The sequence below is a fragment of the Dipodomys ordii genome, unplaced genomic scaffold (genome assembly GCF_000151885.1).
Source record: "Dipodomys ordii isolate 6190 unplaced genomic scaffold, Dord_2.0 Scaffold36, whole genome shotgun sequence".
In the NCBI taxonomy this organism is placed as follows: domain Eukaryota; kingdom Metazoa; phylum Chordata; class Mammalia; order Rodentia; family Heteromyidae; genus Dipodomys; species Dipodomys ordii.
Genome location: NW_012267252.1, coordinates 10,292,905 through 10,304,230, shown reverse-complemented (window position 1 = coordinate 10,304,230; position 11,326 = coordinate 10,292,905).

Sequence of the window (11,326 nt, the reverse complement as noted above, 5' to 3'; positions counted from 1 at the left end):
ACACACACACACACACACACTCATATACATATACTCAAGGAAGTGGAGCTGTGGCTCAAGTTGTAAAGTGCTAGCTTTGAGCTTGAAAGCTTAGGGACAGCATCCAGGCCTTGAATTCAAGCACCAAGATCAGCACCAAAATAATACATAAATAATGATTTTCAACTTACATCATTTACTACAATCAACTTCTGTTTAATTCTGGTTTATGACTAATTGAAATTTGACACTGTAACACTGCATCTGTCTTTCTATTTCTGTCTTCCTTGCTTATATACTATATTTAGAAGTATGTGTATTTATATTCACACGAAAATATGGCAATTTTTAAAAAATTGAATGATATACTCTCATTGTTTTAAACAATAAGGCATATTTTAAATGGATGAGATAGAGGAAATATATAATTGTGTACATTCTGCCCATTAATTTACAATTCCCGCTATTTTATAGAACTTTCTATGGGTATGAATTGTTACCTAGTGTCTTCATTGAACATTTCTCATAGCATATATTTGCAAGTAATAAAAGCTATTAATTTTATTTGAAAATTCAGGTGATACTTGAAAGCACAAATAAATACTTGTTAAGTTTTAATACTTTTCTATTACAGATAGATAGATAGATAGATAGATGAAACTGAATGACTGAAAGTCTATAACAGCATAATTTTCAAAATTTCTCTTTTGACTTTAGCAAAGTTACTGTGGTATTATAAGGATTACTTTAATTATGACAACAATCCAAAAGTTTATCTAACATTATTAGCTACAGTGATTACAAAAATATTTATAACTTTTGTCAATTAATACAAATAGTACAGAATGGTATATGAAGCCTTCTCCAAAACCCCTCAATGATATATATATAAATATATATATCACATAGGTATATATATATATATATTTTTTTTTTTTGTCAGTCCTTGGGCCTGAACTCTGGGCCTGGGCGCTGTCCCTCAGCTTTTCAGCTCAAGGCTAGTGCTCTACCACTTGAGCCATAACCCCACTTCCAGTTTTTTCTGCTTATGTGGTGCTGAGGAATGAACCCAGGGCCTCATGAATGCAAGGCAAGCACTCTACCACTGAGCCACCTTCCCAGCCCCCTCAGTAATATAAGGACAAAACACCTGGTAACCATTTTGGGAACTTGACTCTTAGAAATATCTATGAAAGGTGTTAGACTTCTCCTTGTTGGTACCAAATTTCTTTATGTTTTATATATATATATATATTTATATATATAAATATATATATATATATTACTGTAAAGAGGGGTTACAATTACATGAGCAAGGTAAAGAGTACATTTCCTATCAAGCATTTTTGCCCCCTCCTTTGTTTTTCCCCTACCATCCCTTCCCTCCCAAATCCACAACTACACTCCTGTCCCCACTGCCACCTCCCTGCCTAAATTGTAAAGTTTAAGGTTCATTTTTCAACATAGGGTCTTGTGCATCTCATTGTTACCATGGGTCAACCTGTATCCCTATTTAAGCGTTTTGTTTTCTCCCTTCCCCTCCCCAAATTAGAGAAGTGTATATGCACGATGCAGGACACCAACATCAAACAGTGATAACAGGGGTTACACCGTGGGGGGAGGAGCATACAAAGCAACAAAAAATTCACATGGTACATTATAAATATTTTAGAAACAATAGCAAGGAAGAAAAAAACACTGTGTTCCTATCTTGGGGTTCATTTCACTTAACATCATCTTACCTGGTCATATGTACATAGCTTTTGACTTTTTCTGCTTGTCCCTGATATATACTAGTTATTGCAAATAAGGGAAACCATGGGGACTATGTCGCTTTGGGCCTGGCTTATTTCTGATGCATGATGTGCACCTTTCAGGACTTTCAGCAGTGTGTTAGTACAGAGATTTTCATCTTTTGGGAAAATGTAGCAAAGAAGACCTCTTGATAATGTCTTAGTGGACAGTGAAGTACCATATGGTCTCCTCCCTACTTTCTAATTCTTAGAACCTTGCTAGGCAAAATGTATGATATAAAACTGGAAAAACAGAAGTTATGACTTTAGACATAGGTTAAAATTAGTCTAGTAAGTGACAGTCTGCTTACCCCTATGGTTGAAGGGATATAAAATTAATATTGCTGGGACCAATAGATGCATTTATGATCAAATTCAGCCAAAAATAAATAGACCAAATCACGGCTGTTTTCCCACACCTTCCTCTTCATATCCACCACAGTAGACTGAGAAATAAATGAGACCAGAGATATAAGCAGCAGTTCATTAGCTGATGGCACATGGCAATGAGTTATACTTAGAACAAGGATGTTTTCTTTTCTTTTATTGTTATTTGTTCTATCATGGACTGCACATCCGTGTTTCATTAACAATAGGCTTATAGGGAAAAATTATATCCATTAAGTTTGCTTGATAAAGAGTAAAAAAAATCACACTATGATGGATGAGGTCTTTCAATGGAACATTGGGTTCTTTCACTATGGACCTGTCTAAACTCCATATTTTATTTATGAAAAGTTACAGTATAACATTATATAATATAAATGATACATTATATGGTCTGAAGTATGTGGAGTCCACTGACTGTTGTGATTTCCCCTTCAGTTCCACACAGGGAAGAAAATAAATCTCTTCTGGATAAGGGACTGAGCTATTATGTATATATGTATATATATATATATATATATATATATAATTTCTAAGTAGTCTTGAGTGATGTTCATGCCTGTTTTAGAAAAACCAGCCTTTTTACATCAACCTCACTTACATGAGATGAGACAATAAACATAGAACTCGGTGATATATGATCACGATTGTTTTCAGATATTGCTTTCTTTTACAACCTCTCTTCTGAGTAACAGTGTCTCTTTAAAGTATATATTTATTCATTTTATTCAGATCTCAGTGAGATGGATGGCTGCCAAGCATTGTACCTCAACCACAAAAATCAATACTGTGAGTTAAAGAAAATTCTAGGAGTTTTGCCTGTGTTTGTAGGTATATAGAATGCATGTATCCACATGAGGTTGAATAAACCAGGGAATAGACAAATGAGGGGGGGGGCAGGAAGAGAATCCAGGCATAATATTCCGTGTATGTTTGATGAGCCTAAGAAAATTGAGGGAAGGGGATGGGTTTGGAGGAATGTAGGAGAAGGATGAATGATGAAAGGTGTGACATCCATCAAGATCTATTGTACCTATGAACAGATTTGCACCAATATACTTATTAATTTAACTTGTTCAAAGTCATGATACTGCTGTAATCTTACCTTACACAAACCATACTTTAGTTACATGTTTATATAGATATCCAAAGGACTGTTTCTTTTGTTTCCATATCTATCTATCTACCTATAATTTAGACCTTACTTCTACATATGTGAGACAATATTCACCCCTTGTCTCTCTAGGCCTAACTTTACTTAACATAATTTTTTCCAGATTCACTCAATTTCCTGCAAGTGACATAATATTAATGTTTCTGGTGTATGAGTGAAATTCTGTTGTATATTTATTACATTTCCTTGATCTATTTGTCCCTGTAGGGCATCTGGGGATATTGTAGTTTCTTCTATGTTTTTAATTACCTTTATTTTTTGTCAAGCACTGTTGCTACCTCATATAAAAGCTTATAAATATTTGTCACTGAAATAATATGGATATATAAATAAATGTGAATATAAACTGTGTATAATAGTAGCATTGTTGATTGCTATGGTTATAAAATTTAACCAAGAAGACAAACTTGTACTGTCTTCAAAATGCTGTAGTTTATGTGAGTCATATAAATGTACAGACTGTAGCATAATATAACATCCTTTAGCACAACACATAACTATTAAGTGTATTTATAAGATAGAGACAGTTGCTATGGTATATAATTATATATAGTAATTAATTCATCTGAAGGGTATGGGGAAAAGCTGTAACTAAATCATGTTTTCAAGACCATCACTTTTACATTGTAGGACAAGTTGGAGTTTTCTGAATGAACAAATAGAAGATCCATTTCCTATCCAAAGAACAGTAAGTTCAGGAAGACATAGAGTTGTAAAAATGTAATATTGCATGCTCTGAGAAGAGTGGAAATCATGAAGGGTGAAAATTACTGCTTGCCTGCAGCCCAGAGGCCTGTGGGAAATTACAATATAAGGAAATGAGGTTGGAGAAGCAGGTTTGGGCCAAGTGGTGGGAAGATTTATGTCTCCAATAAAGAAAATGATCTCCTAAGAGTCTGTTTTGAAACCCACTTTTGTTACCAAGGGAGCCACATAACCCATTTTGTAAAATATTAGAAGAAGAGTGGCTAGTCACCGAGTGCTTCTTCAATCCCTTGGCTTTTATGAAAGGAGCTTCATCGTTGTACTCTCATAAAATTAATACTCCAGAACCACACAATGAAGTAGGTAGCATGAATCTCATTTTACAAGTGACCAACCTAAGCCCAAGAGAGGTGAAGAAACTTGTTCCTCTTCAAAAGTAGGATAAGCATTGAATTTCCTTCTGGGTGGAAACTCTTAGATATCGTCAGGAAATAGGACTCACTCACATGACCCTTGTAGTGGATTCTTATATTTTGCATCCATGCCACCTGCCCTGAGTCTTTTGGCCGGTTATGGAGCCTGAACTCTGGCCCTGGGCGCTGTCCCTCAGCTTTTCAGCTCAAGGCTAGTGCTCTACTAATTGAGCCACAGCGCCATTTCCAGCTTTTTCTGCTTATGTGGTGCTGAGGAATTGAACCCAGGGCCTCATGCATGCGAGGCAAGCACTCTACCACTGAGCCACCTTCCCAGCCACTGAATAGCTCTCTAATCCCAAAGGTAGAACAGAAAATCCTAGGGCATTTAATAAGTACAAAAGGCCTGATTTCCTAGACATTCCTAATTTATCTGTCCACCTCCACTTAGTTTCTCCAGTCTATTCTCCACAAAATTGACTCAGAACACTTAAAAAATCCTATCCGCTCATGTAGTTTTCCTACTTCATTTTTTTTTTTTTGTCCATCATGGGGCCTGAACTCTGGGCCTGGGTACTGTCCCTCAGCTCTTCAGCTCAAGGCTAGCACTCTACCACTTGAGCCACAGCGCCACTTCCAGCTTTTTCTGCCTATGTGGTGCTGAAGAATCAAACCCAGGGACTCATACATGCAAGGCAAGCTACCTTCCAGCCCCTGCTTCAGATTTTCAATTTTGTCCATGGCATATAAGAATAAGCCTGCAATCCTTCATATGATCATCAAATTTGTAGCAATCACAACTCCATTGTCTTGTCATTAAAAAAAATTATTGTAAAGACACTGCACAGAAGGTTTACCTTCTCCTTTATATTTCCCTACTATCCCTCCCCACTTCCCCAACTGCTCCCTTCCAGCCCCCATGTTTTAACATTTGTTTTCAACATAGTGTCTTGTATGTCTCATTGTTACAATGGGTCAACCAGTATCCTTGTTTCAGCATTTTGCTATGCCTTGCCATTTGGGGAAATACATTTACTCTGTCAATACAAGTTTTTATCCAAGTGTTATGCTAATGCATTTAATTCTTTCTACCCTTACAGTCAGTGCATTGGTGGATTGCTTTGCCTGTATCTTCTTCCTTTTGTTTTCTCACACCACCAGACTTATTGAGTCTTAAATATCCAGGTCTGGTCCTCAGAGATGGCTTGTCTTCATTAAAACTTTCTCTATTGAAATAGAGTATATAAGATAAAATTCACTTGCTCAACGTTTGCACCTCGATGATATAGCATACGCAAGCAATTTGAGAACATTTTGATAACCTGAGAAAGAAATTTGTATCCGTAAGTACCAATCTCCTATCATCACCCCTACATATCTAGCATTAAGTAACCACTAATCTACTTACTGTTACTATAGCAAGCATTCCTTATTCTGGACTGTTATATCAATAGATACATATAATGTAGAATTTACTAGTCAGATCTTTTACTCACCATATAATTATCAACGTCATCCACATTGTGGCAGGTTGGTTGAATAACAGTCCATTGTGCAGATATTGTTCTTTATTGCTCTATCTTTCCACTGACAGATATTTGAGATCTTCTCAGCTACGGTCTATATTGAATTCTACTGCTTTAAAAATGCATACAACATTTTTGTATACACATATATTTTCTTTGTTCCTAGATACAAGCCTAGAAGTGAATCTTCATGTATATATACTATATGTAACATATATATATATATATATATGTATGTATATAAACTTGCCCATGTTTTAAATAGAATGACTTTGTTGAAGTACAGGTTATTTATATATTCTCAATACAGAATCATATAAAATAATTTGTTCTGCAAATATTTTTGCTTTTCAAAAGGTTATGATTTTAGTTGCAGTTTGAGAACATTTTGCTGAAGTATTGTTTTAGTTTGGCACCAGTATTCCACCTTACACCTGTATTCTATGATATTCAAGAGCCTGAGCTATGGGAGATTGCTGTTCAAAGTCAAAGTACAATTCTACAAAAACTAGCAAAATGATGCACTGATTATATGCCTCAATGATAAAATGCCAGCTGCGCAAGTCCCAGGCTCTGAGTTTAAACTCTGGTACTGGCAATACATACAAACATACACATGCATATACACATGTACACATATATGTATATGTATCCATATATATCCATATATGTCCATGTATGGATACTTATACTTACATACATGCACATGGATTAGTGTGTATATACATATATACATATATATTCCTGTATATATGTGCATGCATGTGTTTTCTATTTTGTTTTTCTGTTGCTTGTGCTTTCATTGACACATCTTCATTTTCTACCAAATTAATACTGAGACATCTGTGTTCTTCCATCAAACGTTTATATGGAATGGCTGACTATTTTATGTAAACAGTGTCAAACGCTAACATGATACAATTGTACTTTGGTTGACCAAGATGTCATGATCAGACCTGACAGAAATTTCCACCTGGGTCTCCTCTAGAAGTAGTTCTGAATCTGTGAATCAGTGTTCAGTCACATTAAATAGACCACCTTGCCAGGAATAACAAAAAATAATTGTGTGGTGTCCCATTGAACTTTGGCCCCTACTATTTCTGCTTAGAAGTTCGCCTTTCGTCTCATTGGGGCACCTTGTAAAGGATGACTCCTTTCTCTTGTTCCTTTCAAGATTTTTCTCCTTGCTTTTAACATCTGTCACTTTTACTATGACATGTCTCTGTGGAGATCTTTATATTTCTGTCTACTTGAAGTTCTTTTAGCTTCTTGCTCCTTGGATATATAGTTCACTATTTTTCAGTAAGTTTGGACAATTCATTACTTTTACCATTCTATATATAGGTATTATATGTATATATATGCAAACACAAAGATATATGTAGATATGTATGTTTATATATTTTTTCTTTCTGTTTCCTCTATTCAAACACCATTATGCATATTTTGGTTTTTATGTTTTCTCACATTATATAACAATTCTGTTGATTTTTACTTTCTCTCTGTTCTTTGGCTTGCATGTTCTCTAGCAATATACTATCCTTTTAGTAACTATTCTCCTGGTTTAAATCTAACATTGTGCTTTCTATTCACTATTTTATTCTAGGAATTTTACTTTTCAATTCCAGAATTTATAGTTAGTTCTTTGTGTGTATGCATATGCACGCATGCACACATGCACACACACATTCCTCTTTGCTAATATTCTCTATTTGGTGCATTCCTGTCATTTAGTTAATTATTTAAGCCTATTTTCCTTTACTTCACTGAACATATTTAGAATGACTATTTTGAACTGATTTTCTGTGAAATCTGTCATCTGGTCTTTCTTACATGCAATTTGCTCTCCTAGTTTCTGTGCTAGTGTAAGTTGAATTTTTTTCTTTCTGTTGTTTGTTTATTTGCCAATGCAAGTTGTTCTTTTATCTCATTCACTACTTTTTGGTTCGTAGTTAGTTGTTGGAAACTGGACTCTTTTTTCTCTTTTTTTGGCAATATCATAGATTCAAGACACTTCTCATTTGCGAGGAAAAACCTGTACCACTAGAGCCACACCTCCAGTGCTTTTGTTTTTCAGAGGATTTCAAACCTTTGCCTAGTTGGACCTAGATTTCTACCTATACCTCTGGAGAAATTGGGATAAGAAGCCTAAATTCAAACATTTAAAATAATACATGACTGCAACTCTGAGTACTAGCATCCCTCTCCTTGGCTCCTATACTTATATTCAATTTTGTTCATTTCATTCTCTTATTCGTTTTTAAGGCACAGCTGTTTTATCTCAGTTAATTCTACTTTTGCCTTCAACATTGCTAAATTATCAATGTTTCTTTTAAGATAGCTACAGTTTGCCCACTATCATTCTGGAATAATAATAAAAATAAATCTGAGTCTGGTCTGGGGGCTCCAGTTCTAACTTCAGTGGATTTTATGGAAATATCCTAGGACTAGACAGAGTTGTTTTGAAAAATCACATGGAGCTGGGTAACGGTGGCTTCTACGTATAGCCATCCGAGGGACTAAGATTTGAGGATTATGGTTTGAAGGCAGATCAAGCATAAAAGTCTTTATTTAAGACTCTTATCTCCAATGAACCATCAAAAAACCAAAACTGGAGCTAAAGTTCAGCTGGTACAGCTCTAGCCTTTAGCAAAACAAGGAAACCTCAGGGACAGCACCCAAGTTCTGAGTTCAAGCCTCAGGATTGATGGTCACACACCACACACACACACACACACACACACACACACACACACACACACAAAGCAAATCAAACTGAATAAATGTAATAAAATGACAACTTTAACAATGACCAATAAAAAAGTGGTTAAAGAACAATTAACATGTAGCTATTAAGAACATTTTGTATTTCCCTTCAAATAATTTTTTGTTGGTTATAGTTTAAATGTCTCTATTTCTTATGATTAATTTAAGGCCTGCATGATGTTCACAATTAAAATGTCAAAACTTAAGAATTTTATTTTATTCTAAAGAGCTAATAGAAATTATCCCTTTTCTTGGAAAAATAAATTATATTTAGTTTGAAAATGACACTTGTAAAAATAGAGATGACCACTCTGAGATTCCCCACAAGCATATCAAAATAAGCATTTAAATTGCTAATTAGTCAATGAGTGTCAATATCTTTTCTTAACCTCTCTTTCTGCAGCCAGTAGAACAATAGTAAGTATCCAAAGTTCCTTGGACATCGACAAAATATCAGAATCTTTAGATTTTATTCATGCATATCCTTTGTTAAAATGAATTATTATGATAAGAATGAGTTAAAGGTATTTTGTTTATAACTTTTATTAAAATACTTCTTTCACAAACCAATATTGATTTGATTTTCAATGAAGCCAACACAGGAATAAACTCTGGTATCTCTTCCCCAAGGAACAAAATACTGTTTCTCTTTACTTGAGATCTTTTTAAGAATAATTCTCGTCTACATCTTTATTGAAGAGTTTCTGAAAGTTAATCAATTTTTTAGGAACCTAAAGCACTCTGATGTTATCCCATGTTGAAGTTTACAAGACACTGTAATTTTATTAACATTACTGCATGAAATGGAAGAAGTTGTTGAGAAGGATCCACAATCAATCTTATTTCAGTGACAACTTCTCTGTGGTATGTCTGAAACAGAGTTAGATTTGTTTGGGAACAGCAGAAAATAGGTAATAAAAAATGAGGATAAGTCTTATTCTAAAATTTAAACAGTATTCTTGCCTAGCTGTTATTAAAATAAATTTCCCAGCTTCTTGTTATAAATTATTAATTTATTTCTTTATTATAATGTTGATTGAGTTCTTGGAAGAAATAGCGGTGGTCATCTAGCCTGAATTCCATAGTTAGCAGCTTGGACATGATATGAGCATTGTCCTGCCCTAGAATAAAATTTGTTTATATGAGAAGCTTGTAATACAAGTTAAATTTTAATTTTCATTTGAAAATTCCACATTATGGGATATTAGTGAATGTTAAGATCTTTTAAACATCAATTCATAAATCACCAGATTTCCTGCTGGATGAACTGAAATATGTAACTAGTCTAATCCAGTTTTGAATCTTGATTTGAGACTACTGAATAATAACTATATGTATGAGTTTGAAATTACAGATGTTTTGTAATCATACAGATCTTTTCAGAGGATAATTTCTTTTTGTGGTCAGTCCTGGGGTTTGAACTTTAGGGCCTGGATACTGTCCCTGAGTTTTTGTGCTCAAGGCTAGCATTTTACCACTTTGAGCCACAGTACCACTTCTAGATTATTTGGTGGTTAATTGGAGTTAAGGGTCTCACAGACTTTTTGCCTGAGCCGGCTTTGAATCACAAGCCTCAGGTCTCAGCCTCTTGAGTAGCTAAGATGACTGGAGTTCGGATATCACACAGCAGATTCACACAACTCAGTGATTTTATCACGATAAAGGGAGTGGAGTTAGCCAACCCAGAGTGCATCCTTCCCCTTGTTTTTCTAATGTATTTTTCCCCACAAGGAAAAAAAATGTTATTGAGGAAGCAATGCTTTCTGAAATATTTCATTCCAAACACCCGAATACCCGGCAAAACTCCCACTCAGGATATCTCTCCTAAAAAGAAATTCTTAAAACCTTAATCGTGTTCATGTCTCCTTTTCTTTTTTACTCTCCCTGTGGTTTGTATAAAATATGACTTGAAAGTCTCAGAGGTACTTAGGAGAAAAACCTTGGAATCTCTACCTCTGTTCTGTTATCCTATGCCATTATCTCTGAAGTCAATTGGCAATCACATTGGAATCTGACAAGCACTGGACTTGATCAACCTTTGTGGAGGACCAAATCTACCCACTACACAATAGTCGAGCTTCAAAACTACCCCTGAGAAACAACAGAGCTTCCTCAGGAGAGCTTGCCCACCAGGCAATGGTGACTTGTTTATTCTGACCAGTGATGAGCTGATAACATTTCTGGAACCCTTCCCCAAACAAGAACTGCCAACCTGTGACTTGAACACTCATCAGTGTGGACCTCTCCCTCCTTCTCTCCCTCTCCCCCTCTCTAAGTTTCTTGTTTATTTAAGCAAATAGCTCATATCTGTATTCCTGAATAAGGCTGAAGAAGTACTGTCACCCCAAGACTGCCATTTAACAAACTTCTTTTCTCTACTATTTATTATGGTTTTTGTTTTTATTTATTTATTTAACTTGGTGTGATTGGAGTGAGTGGCTGTCCTGACATGTAAAAATATTGGAGTTTGGGCCTGGGCTCTAAAATCTTTGGTTCCAAAAGACCTTTCATTATTCAAAAATCACACTCCTTGCATGTATGTGTCTATATTTATAGAGAGACACATACATACACATACATATA